The sequence below is a fragment of the Musa acuminata genome, chromosome BXJ1-1 (genome assembly GCF_036884655.1).
Source record: "Musa acuminata AAA Group cultivar baxijiao chromosome BXJ1-1, Cavendish_Baxijiao_AAA, whole genome shotgun sequence".
Classification (NCBI taxonomy): Eukaryota; Viridiplantae; Streptophyta; class Magnoliopsida; order Zingiberales; family Musaceae; genus Musa; species Musa acuminata.
This window is the reverse complement of record NC_088327.1, coordinates 39095722-39107876: the sequence shown is the minus strand read 5'-3', so window position 1 is coordinate 39107876 and position 12155 is coordinate 39095722. Positions and strand designations below refer to the sequence as shown.

General features: G+C 43.4%; 1 long non-coding RNA gene and 1 pseudogene across 1 annotated transcript in view; both read right to left on the bottom strand.

Moving 5' to 3' along the window:
* The window catches only part of LOC135678705 (uncharacterized), a 54485-nt gene extending 53477 nt beyond the window's left edge, over nt 1–1008 (bottom strand). Inside the window, exon 1 of the long non-coding RNA XR_010515055.1 lies at nt 934–1008. This is a non-coding gene — a long non-coding RNA (uncharacterized LOC135678705). The remainder of the gene's footprint in view (nt 1–933) is intronic.
* The window catches only part of LOC135679642 (alpha-N-acetylglucosaminidase-like), an 86610-nt pseudogene that overhangs the window by 58076 nt on the left and 16379 nt on the right, over nt 1–12155 (bottom strand).

The following is a 12155-nucleotide window of genomic DNA, read 5'->3' as shown; positions in this document are numbered from 1 at the left end:
TAAATGAGTAATTTGTTGCATTACTGGAGGAAGGTCACAATTAAATTTAATCAATTTATGGATTATAATATTATCTTCTGTGATGACATGAAAGGGTACATAATTTCTCAGAAAACATTAAAATATGACAGTTGGTGGATGCAACGCTTACGAAAAAGAAAAAGCAAGTATACCAGAAAAGATATTAAATCATTGACAGTTGCTAATTTACATTTTTTTAATAAAAGTGAATGACTACTTCTCTTTCATTTATGAGATGGAATAGGAAAAAGAGATCCAGCCAAATCTGGAAGAAATAGTTCACGTAAAAGAGCAACATGAAGAGTAAGCTAAAAAATATCACCAACACCAAGTCAACCCAACAAAAGAACAAGCAAACCAAGAAAACAACGTCTCAGTTGCACAAATTAAAAAAACCTTATTTAAGCCAATAAGATGCCAGGATGTGCCAATTACTCGCTGCCAAAATAGATTAGTGAATACCTACTTTTAAATCGTATTGATAATCTCCCTAATATATAAAAATAATGTGATTAGAACCACGATAAAAAAGCCTTATGGAATTGGTGCGATAGCCCCACACTAATTCTGTCAAGATAAAGCATTTATTTTACGCTGATCTTTAGATAAAACTACAAAGGAGAAGTTCCTTAACACCAAATGTGTATATTTCAGAATTCATACTAAAACGCTATTTAAATGGAAGATTTTTCTGACAGTATTGATACTGACACAGAAAAATATAGGCTTTGCTAAATGAAAAAAATGATGATGCTGATAAACAGAGCATCGCAAACCTAATTCAAGTGCAAAGAATTACATGGTGCAATTTTTTAAAGCTTACAAGGCCCTAAAAGTCTATACTATTGAGATTATCGATGACTAACATCCATATTTCTATCCCACAAATCAAGATACGAATATAAAGTATACCTTTAAGTTGTTGTTCCATAAATGCCTTTCCAATTTCTATAAACAAAGGATCAGTTGCATCTAAAAGTTATGTACCAAGGTTCGTCGTACCGTACCATACCGGCGTTTCGACCCGGGCTCGGTACCGGTATGGTACGGTATACCACTCGGTACACCCAGGTGTACCGAGCGGTACACTCACGTGTACCGAGCACTGTACATTGCTACAGTGTTACTGTACGCTGCTACAGTGTTACTGTCGACCAGCCAAATTGATCACTATTGTCACGGACTTAGCTGGTTTTGCCTAAGTCATGCGGCACCCTTGCGTATCCGTCCACATGACACAACCTTTATTTACAAACATAAAACAGCCACCAATCCCAACTAAACTGGGGTTGTTAAACCTTCGACCGTCCCTCTACATACTATGCAAAGCATTAACAAAACAAAAGACACAAACATACATAAGCATTACATCAAACATCCTGTTTAGAAGTTTGTCCGTAACATTCTCCCCCACCCATTCCTTCAACGTCATAGTCGAAGCCTTTGCCGACACTGTAACTTATCACATTTGCTAAGTCTTCAATCTTCTGCTCCAACTGCAATAGACCTCTTGGCTCCCAGTTGTTCTACGCTGTTGTTGTTGAGTAGTCGAACTTTTGACCCTTTGTTATGCAACTGTTCAGAGCTTGTAAAGTCTGTTTGTAATTTGCATTGTCTATGAAGTGTTTTCGGAAATGTTTGCTTGTGGATCCCGAGTGAGGCGTTTTCTCTAACCCGTTTTCTCGTTTGTAGGTCCTAAGGGACCATGGGAGGCTTCGGGGAAGCTGACTTTTGCGGACGGACACGCAAGGGTGCCGCACGACTTAGGCAAAACCAGCTAAGTCCGTGACACATAGTATCAGAGTGGGACAAGCACTCATAGAAACACTTGGCATGCAAACGTGAGGGACCTAGCGGGGCTGCGTTGAGGGCAGTCAGCACACACACGATCGTTTGGGGGAAAACGAGCATGGAGATGTAGGAAAATGGAGTCGCTCGGAAGAGCGGGCATCTGAGAGTGACATTCAGACGAATAGCCAACCCTTTGTGCAAGAGGCACCACGAGGACAAGCAAGCTGGGAAGAATACAGAGCACACAAAGGTTAGGATGGCTTAGTTTGAGCTACGGCTCAACGTTGACAACTATACTTGATGGTGCTCAAGGCAAGCGAGGCGCTTGGTAAAGGATGAGACCATGCAAGGTGGAATGAATTGCTCAACGACCGAAAGAGTTGTGCAAAGCTCACAGAGGTGAGGAGAATTGCTAACTCAAAGAATTCGGTTCTCATGCAAGGGCTTGTATGCGGACGATGGAATGTTCGTGGCCATCCCAAGGCGATTGAAACTCGGCGCCATGGAGCATTGAAACTTTCTCTTCGGCATGTGAAGGATACGTCCGTAGGAGGCTGAATTATGCAGCGAGTTCAGCATGTTGCTAGGCCTTGAGTGGTGCAGCGGGGGCTGTATCGACGTGGAGTCGCAATCTAGCAAGTGCGTTTGCAGGAGGCAGAACAATGCGTAGTTTGTTCAGCAAATCGGAGTAGTCCAAGGGGATGGTGGTCTCCGAAACGAAGAGAGATGTTGCTCCAATGGGATAGATATCCAAGAGGGATAATTCTCGGCTCTCCAGAGGGAGAATCATGTGCAACAGACTGCACATGTTGAGGAAGAGTACCTCAATAAACAACAACTCCACGAAGCTTAATGGACCGAGCAAGCGGCGAGGAGTCGTCGCATGATCTCGCTTGAGAGAATGCATTGGTGGATGCATTGCGAGATCAAGTAGGGGAGCAACTCAAAGCAACACAAATAAAGGCACACTTGAAGTCGATATAGATATCGGACTCAAGAGAGGGCTGACCCGTGGAATGGTGGGCACAAGGGCCACCATCAACTCAATGCAAAAACGAGAAGCGAAGCAACTTGGGTGTAACTTGTCAAAGTACCCAAGCCGCATGAAGGGAGCCGGCGTAGAAGATGGAGCATGGAGCGAAGGCATAGTGCTTTCCTTGGACAGAGGTTAAGGACATGAACTCTTGCAGAGACAAGAGCAAGATCATGTTGTTCCATGGGTCCTTCATTCTGACGGAGCGGACTCATCTTGCATGGTGCCAAAGATGAAGGGAGCTTCTGGGCACATGCACCTTCTCTCGGAGAAGCATTTGTTAGAGGAACTAAGACGACTCAACTTGCGGAGGCGAAGTTGGGTTCAGAAAAACTTGGCACAGGGCAAGAGGACGCGGAGGCGGGTACTCTTGAAGAATATGCCACAGTGTTGCCATTCAAGTTGTCATAAAGGAAGCGGTGCGCAGCGGAGATTGTGCTGGTAGGGGTAGAGGCCCAGGATCCAGACAATGGTGCACCATTTTCAGCGAAGTCGATAGACTTCGGGAGCTACTAGGCGACGGACTATCCTAGAGCAGTGCTTCATCTAGGTGCGACCCAAGAGTGGGTGGATGAAGGTCGATTGCCAAAGGAGCGAACAAAATCAAAGTTGAAGGAGACCCTACGATGTATTGGCAAAGGCCACACATGGAGGGATCACAATTCGAGTTCATCCCACAAGGATCAGAATGCAATGGAGATGTCACCAGGAGACGACATGGTGCAGCGAATCGTGGTGGAATAGTTTGTGACAATGCGATACACACGACATAGTCCCGTGAGGAACTAGATCATACGGAGGTATGATCGGGAGCTACTGGAAGCTCCACTTCGGTGAACAACACGACGGCAAGAAGGGCTATGGATTCAAGGAGTAAAGGTCATGGTACCGCAGAGGCGGATCTTCCGTGTGTGTATCAAATTTTGCATCGGATGAAAGCCTTGGTCATCAGCATATGGGGGCTGTGTTACACCAAGGAAAAAGTTCTAATGCAAATACCAGTGAGTCCCATGGGAGGGACTTGATAATGCAGAGGTATGATCGAAGCAGTTGGAGAGCTGGACTACTCCAGAGCCCATATTCGCTTAACGGAGCCCGGCAAATCAGAGGACAAGGTCGAGTAAGCGAACGTTGCTACCAAGGAAGCTAAGGAGAACAGAATCGGTGCAAATCCTACAACGTGATGGCAGAGGCCATGCATGGGAGTTGCAGTCTATCTTTCCATCGACCAAAGGAAGCTGCTTGGAGAACACAGAGGTGTTAAAACAGAGGGTCGAAAGGGGCGAGGAAGCGACGACGAGTCCAGAGGGACTTAGCTACCCAAAATCAAGCATTAGTTAGAATGGAGGTGGACTCGGAGGAGTGCCACATAGACATATCTACTGATCGTGAAGAAATGGATGCAGATGCGAGGCAACGGATAGTAGGGCTATGGGCATGGCAGCGCCATGGTACCGTAGAGGCGGGACTTCCATGAAAGTCATTAATCCCTTGCTCTCATGGAAGTGTTGAATCTCGTATTTTGATGATGAAACTACTTGATATATGTTTATGATTTAATCTGCGTTTTGAGTGACGCAGGATGCTTCGATCAGGATGAGACAATTAAAGCAGGAAAATCATGTTGTGCCGAAGGAACATGTCAGAAGATTGGACGTCGGGCCGGTGGATCGGTCGACGTATCGACAGAAGGCTTCGGGCCGTGAACTCGGGCATCGGGCCAAGAAGAGCGGGTATTGTGCCAAGGATATCGGAGTTGCGGAGTCAACTGGCCGATTGGGCAATAGGCTGCACGAGAGGACGATGCGCCGAAGAATCGGACGAAGCGTCGAGGGACCAATGATATGTCGGACAACTTGGTTAATTGCTTAGGATTAATTGTCTCGATTGAAGTTTTGTTTTGTTGTGCAGGATTAACTATGATAACGATGAAGACATAAAGCGAAACAAAGTGTCGGAGTCAAGCGCGATGGATTTGTTGCGAGTTCGAGAGTTCGACGGAAGTCCGAAGATTCGTTGGGAGTTCGCGGAGCTCGCCGAGAAAGATCGGAGCTTGCCGAAGAAGCTCGTTGGAACTCGCTAAGAACAAATCGTGAAGTCTAGGAGCTTGCCGGGAGTCCGCAGAATGGTTTCCGAGAGTTCATCGGAAGACCGCCGGAAGTTTGCCGGAAGCTCGCTAGAAGAAGTCTTGACTTGCGGACTTTGTAATAGCTTAGAAAATATCTTTAAATTCATAGTTAGCACGTTAATTAGGGTTAGGAATAGGTGTTAATCCTATAACCCAAGTAGGGGCCAATTAGGCCCAAGTTCGGACTGGTTTGGACCAAGTTTGGAGCCAAACCAAGTGAGCTGGAATAGTGAAGAGGTGCCACCTCTCCAGCCTGGAGGTGCCACCGCCAGGGTTGAGAGGTGCAACCTCTCAAGCCTGGAGGTGCCACCGCCAGGGTTGGGAGGTGCAACCGCCCCAGCCAGGAGGTGCAACCGCCTGGGCTGTGGGGGTTGAGAGGTGCAACCGCCCCAGCCAGGAGGTGCAACCGCCAGGGCTGCACGGCTGGGAGGTGCAACCGCCCCAGCCAAGAGGTTGCACCGCCTGAGCTCAAGTTCCGAGCTCTGCCAGGCGATGCAACCACCAAGCTCAGTCTTCGAGCTTTGGCAGAGAGGTGCATCAGCCTGAGCTCAGTCTCGAGCTCTGCCAAGTGATGCATTCACCAAGCTCAGTCTTCGAGCTCTGGCAGAGAGGTGGATCAGCCTGAGCTCAGCTTGGAGCTCTGCCAGGTGATGCAACCACCGAGCTCTGCCAGGTGATGCAATCACCAAGCTCAGTCTTGGAGCTCTGCCAGGTGATGCAACCATCGAGCTCAGTCTTCGAGCTCTGGCAGAGAGAAGCAATCGGCAGAGCTCAGTCTTCGAGCTCTGCCAGGCGGTGCCACCTCTCCAGTCGAGAGGTGCAACCGCCTGATCCCAGAATTCTGGGATTTGATCGATTTGATCGTTTTGAGCTCGAATTTTGAATTGGGTTGGGGCCTATAAATACCCCACCCATTCAGCACTGAATTGAGCAAGAACTGACCCGAAATCTTGATCTTTTCAGTGGTTCTTAGAGCTCAAAACTGCTAGTTTTTCTCCTCCTTCTGTTCTTCAAGTTTGAGTTGAAAAGAGAGGAGAGAAAACATCTGTAAAGGTTGTCTCCTAAGCCTGTCAAAAGGAGAGAAATTGTAAGAGGGAAGTTTGGCCTTCGCCCATTGAAGGAAGGCACCTAGTTGACGTCGGCAACCTCATCGGTGGAGGAAGCCAAAAGTGGAGTAGGTCAAGGCTGACCGAACCACTCTAAATCTCTGGTTTGCGTTTATTTTCGAGCACTTTATCATTACTGCAAACCTCCCTCATCACTACTACTCTCTGCGCTTTCACGAACAAGTTCTAAGTGCTGTTCTTCCAAATCTGCATTCAGACGTAAACTCGTATTTTCATACATTACAGTTTACGTTTACGTTTGATTCTGCAGAACTGTTTTCCGCGCTTTTACGAACGAGCTTCCTTGCAGTTTACGCTTACATTTTAATCCTATTAATAACTGCAATCTGTCCTCTACGATTTTACGAACGAGTTTCAACATTTAGACGTAAAACTGCATTCAGACGTAAATCGGCTTTCCTCGCTCAATCATCAGATTTCAGTTCACGTTTACGTCTTGATTTCAACTGCATACTGCCTTCTGCGAGTATACAAACGAGTTTCAAAGTTTAGACGTAAATCTGCGTCTAGACGTAAAACTGCGTTTAGACGTAAATCTGCGTTTAGACGTAAAACTGCGTTTAGACGTAAAACTGCGTTTAGACGTAAATCTGCGTTTAGACGTAAAACTGCGTTTAGACGTAAAACTGCGTTTAGACGTAAAACTACGTTTAGACGTAAATCTGCGTTTAGACGTAAATCTGCATTTAGACATAAATCTGAGTTTAGACGCAAAACTGCGCTTAGACGCAAAACTGCGCTTAGACGCAAAACTGCGCTTAAACGCAATCTGCGCTTAGACGCAAACTGCACTTTGATACAAACTGAGAATTTGCTTTTGCATCATAATAGTTTTTGAACGAACGCAGCTTTTGGTTCTTAAATTATTATAAGATTTCCGCTGCACTAATTCACCCCCCCCCCTCTTAGTGCTCTTGATCCTAACAATTGGTATCAGAGCGGGGTTTTTCTCATTTCGGATTTACACCCGAGAGAAATGACTTTTCAAGAGGGCTGTTCGGTCTTTCGTCCACCGTTCTTTAACGGATTGGACTACACTTATTGGAAAACTCGAATGAGAGTTTTCTTAATTTCTCTAAATCTGGATTTATGGAATATCATTGAAAACGGTTTTCAACTTCCCTCCAAACCGATGAACGAATGGTCGGTTTTGGAGAAGAAGAATTTTTCTTTAAACGCAAAGGCTATGAATGCCTTATTTTGCGCATTGGACAAAAATGAGTTCAATCGGATTTCTACGTGTGAAACAGCTTTCGATATTTGGTGCACTCTTGAAATCACGCACGAGGGAACTAGTAGAGTCAAAGACTCGAAAGTTAATATTCTACTGCTTGATTTCGAGCTTTTTCATATGAAACCAAGCGAAACCGTTGTTGACATGTACACCCGTTTTACGGATGTCGTCAATGGTTTAAAATCACTTGGTAAAAGCTTTTCGGATTTTGAACTCGTTAACAAAGTTTTGCGCTCACTTTCTAAAACTTGGGATTCAAAAGTAACTGCTATTCAAGAATCGAAAAACTTGAACCATTTTCCACTTGAAGAACTAATTGGTTCATTGATCACATATGAAATGACGTGCAATGCACGTGAAGAACTTGAGAACCACCTTCCAAAGAACAGGAAGGATTTGGAACTCTGGACAAATGAATGCCACTTGAGCGATGACTCAAGTGATGAGGACAATGATGAACAAACCAACCTTCCAAAGAACAGGAAGGATTTGGGACATAGATCATTTGAAGACCACTCGAGCATAAGCTCAAGTGATGGTGAACTTAAAATGAAACGAAAATTAAAAAGCAAAAAGAATGGAACTACTTGCTTTAAACGCAAGAAGAAGAACAAAAATTGGGATGAATCGAGCTCCTCCGAAGAAGAGAAAGTCAACAAAAGCAAGGCGGCAAACTACGCCTTAACAGCCTACAATGATGAGGTAATCGAAATCCCCCTAATTTACTTCGAAATTACATGATGCTTTTCATGATGCACTTTTCTTTTTCTTTAAATTTTGTTGAAAATTATATTTTTAATAATTTAACCATGAAAATGCAAAAATATGATCATGCTTGTAATCTTGAAAATGATAATGAAAATTGCATGTCTTATGTTAATGCAAGATAGAAATCTAATGATTTTACACCTAGTGAGATTAATCTTATGTGCTTGAGAAGCAAGAATGTATATTTTGATGATTTTCATATTGCTTTTCAATGACGATACATGGCCTTTGTTTGGAAGGCTTGATATTTTTCATTGTCTTTGTTTATTAAATATAATGTATGGTTTTGACATAAAAATAAAGATTTGAGCATGCTATTATAAAGTCAATCATAAATTAAAACTAAAGAAGTTTTAGGCATTTATAAGAATCATTCAAAATTATGTTCAATGAAACCTTGCTTAATGTTGCAATGAAAATATTAAAGTTATACTTGATGATTTCAGATTTGACAAATGCTACACTTTAAATATGAATCATTCTTCAATCAGATTAAATGCTTCAATCATTTTCTATCTCTAAGAGTTCTCGATTTTGGTGAAATACAAGTGATAAATTCATTTATGATATCTTGTAAATCACTTGAATTATGAATGAGTTTTTCTTTTTTATGATGTGTTAAAAGAATCACTTAAAAAGAAAATGTTTTTCCCATTTTATCGAGATTAATGATTTCATGATATTATGTGAATCTCGAAACTGATTTTGATGAAATAGTAATAACGTTATTCATGTTATGAATCTTAAAAATGATTGAAATATTTAACACTTTTATGCTCTTCCCCCTACTTTCTTCTTGTTTTCAATGATAAAATGGGGAGAAGTTTTGATCATGCATGGTAGGATATAATTTGACAAAATTGATACCATCATGATATGAAACATTTATAATGTACAATTATGCATACAATACTTGTGCTTTCTAATTATGATGTGATGTATTGCATATGATGTAAATCATGATTTAAAATGCTATGAGTGCCAAGTTACACATTTTGAGAAGAAATTGTTATATTGAAATATTAATGTAATTATGAATGGTGATATGATATCATGCATGTAATACTTCAATTTATGATAATGATGCATGCTATGATAAAATATTCATGATGAAAAATTATCTTGACATTCATAACTTGATTATTCATCATTTGTCATGATTTTGAAATCGTTGTAAAAGGAAAAGAGAACTACAAAACTGTATTCTCTCTTTCTTTTTTTTTACAATGACAAAGGGGGAGATAGCTAGCTTGTACAAGTCAAGAAGATGCAAAAACTTGATTTGCTAGCTTACCTATTTTAAGAAGCAAAGATTGCTAACTTGCTTATTTCAAGAAGAAAAATTGTCTTCTTGAACATCACTATCTTGAATATCTCAAGAAGCAAAACTTGCAATTTGCACATTGCAATAGGAAGCAAGAATCATGAGCTTACACAAGAAATTTATCTTGCATTTGCTTTCGAAATTTTTGCTAGCTTATATATTGTGAAACTTGTATATCGTAAAAATTGCTAGCTTGTTGGTCTAAAGAGAAGCAAAAAGTTGCTATCTCAAAAGAAGCAAATGTGCTATCTTGCCTATCTCAAGAGGCAAAAATGCTAACTTGTGCATCTAGCAAAGTGAGCAAAATTTTCAAGAAGCAAGAGTTGCCTTCTTGAACATCTCTAATTTGCTAGCTTGCATGATGTAGAACTTGCTATCTTGAACATTACCAAAAGTGCTATCTTATATGCTATAAAACTTCATATCTAAAACTTGATAGCATGAATGTTCTAAGCATGATGTAACACTTGCTAAATCTTCTAGCTCCAAGATTGCATGATGATAAAACTTGATACTATGATTTTCATGCAATGAGTTGAACCAATATCACACACACTTGATTGTAGTACTTCTCCTTTTTGTTGATGACAAAGGGGGAGAAGTATGTTGATGACATGACATGTGATGCATAAGTTTATGCATAAGTTCATGTTGACGTGTTGCAAGTATTCATGATGAATATTGCAATGACTTGAATTCAGTTTGAATTCAAGGTTCTATCAATATGGCATATTGATAGGGGGAGTTTGTTTAAACTCCGGGAGTTAAGTTTAACTCCGTCATCAAGTGGTTGTCATCATCAAAAAGGGGGAGATTGTTGAATCTCGTATTTTGATGATGAAACTACTTGATATATGTTTATGATTTAATCTGCGTTTTGAGTGACGCAGGATGCTTCGATCAGGATGAGACAATTAAAGCAGGAAAATCATGTTGTGCTGAAGGAACATGTCAGAAGATTGGACGTCGGGCCGGTGGATCGGTCGACGTATCGACAGAAGGCTTCGGGCCGTGAACTCGGGCATCGGGCCAAGAAGAGCGGGTATTGTGCCAAGGATATCGGAGTTGCGGAGTCAACTGGCCGATTGGGCAATAGGCTGCACGAGAGGACGATGCGCCGAAGAATCGGACGAAGCGTCGAGGGACCAATGATATGTCGGACAACTTGGTTAATTGCTTAGGATTAATTGTCTCGATTGAAGTTTTGTTTTGTTGTGCAGGATTAACTATGATAACGATGAAGACATAAAGCGAAACAAAGTGTCGGAGTCAAGCGCGATGGATTTGTTGCGAGTTCGAGAGTTCGACGGAAGTCCGAAGATTCGTTGGGAGTTCGCGGAGCTCGCCGAGAAAGATCGGAGCTTGCCGAAGAAGCTCGTTGGAACTCGCTAAGAACAAATCGTGAAGTCTAGGAGCTTGCCGGGAGTCCGCAGAATGGTTTCCGAGAGTTCATCGGAAGACCGCCGGAAGTTTGCCGGAAGCTCGCTAGAAGAAGTCTTGACTTGCGGACTTTGTAATAGCTTAGAAAATGTCTTTAAATTCATAGTTAGCACATTAATTAGGGTTAGGAATAGGTGTTAATCCTATAACCCAAGTAGGGGCCAATTAGGCCCAAGTTCGGACTGGTTTGGACCAAGTTTGGAGCCAAACCAAGTGAGCTGGAATAGTGAAGAGGTGCCACCTCTCCAGCCTGGAGGTGCCACCGCCAGGGTTGAGAGGTGCAACCTCTCAAGCCTGGAGGTGCCACCGCCAGGGTTGGGAGGTGCAACCGCCCCAGCCAGGAGGTGCAACCGCCTGGGCTGTGGGGGTTGAGAGGTGCAACCGCCCCAGCCAGGAGGTGCAACCGCCAGGGCTGCACGGCTGGGAGGTGCAACCGCCCCAGCCAAGAGGTTGCACCGCCTGAGCTCAAGTTCCGAGCTCTGCCAGGCGATGCAACCACCAAGCTCAGTCTTCGAGCTTTGGCAGAGAGGTGCATCAGCCTGAGCTCAGTCTCGAGCTCTGCCAGGTGATGCATTCACCAAGCTCAGTCTTCGAGCTCTGGCAGAGAGGTGGATCAGCCTGAGCTCAGCTTGGAGCTCTGCCAGGTGATGCAACCACCGAGCTCTGTTTCGAGCTCTGCCAGGTGATGCAATCACCAAGCTCAGTCTTGGAGCTCTGCCAGGTGATGCAACCATCGAGCTCAGTCTTCGAGCTCTGGCAGAGAGAAGCAATCGGCAGAGCTCAGTCTTCGAGCTCTGCCAGGCGGTGCCACCTCTCCAGTCGAGAGGTGCAACCGCCTGATCCCAGAATTCTGGGATTTGATCGATTTGATCGTTTTGAGCTCGAATTTTGAATTGGGTTGGGGCCTATAAATACCCCACCCATTCAGCACTGAATTGAGCAAGAACTGACCCGAAATCTTGATCTTTTCAGTGGTTCTTAGAGCTCAAAACTGCTAGTTTTCCTCCTCCTTCTGTTCTTCAAGTTTGAGTTGAAAAGAGAGGAGAGAAAACATCTGTAAAGGTTGTCTCCTAAGCCTGTCAAAAGGAGAGAAATTGTAAGAGGGAAGTTTGGCCTTCGCCCATTGAAGGAAGGCACCTAGTTGACGTCGGCAACCTCATCGGTGGAGGAAGCCAAAAGTGGAGTAGGTCAAGGCTGACCGAACCACTCTAAATCTCTGGTTTGCGTTTATTTTCGAGCACTTTATCATTACTGCAAACCTCCCTCATCACTACTACTCTCTGCGCTTT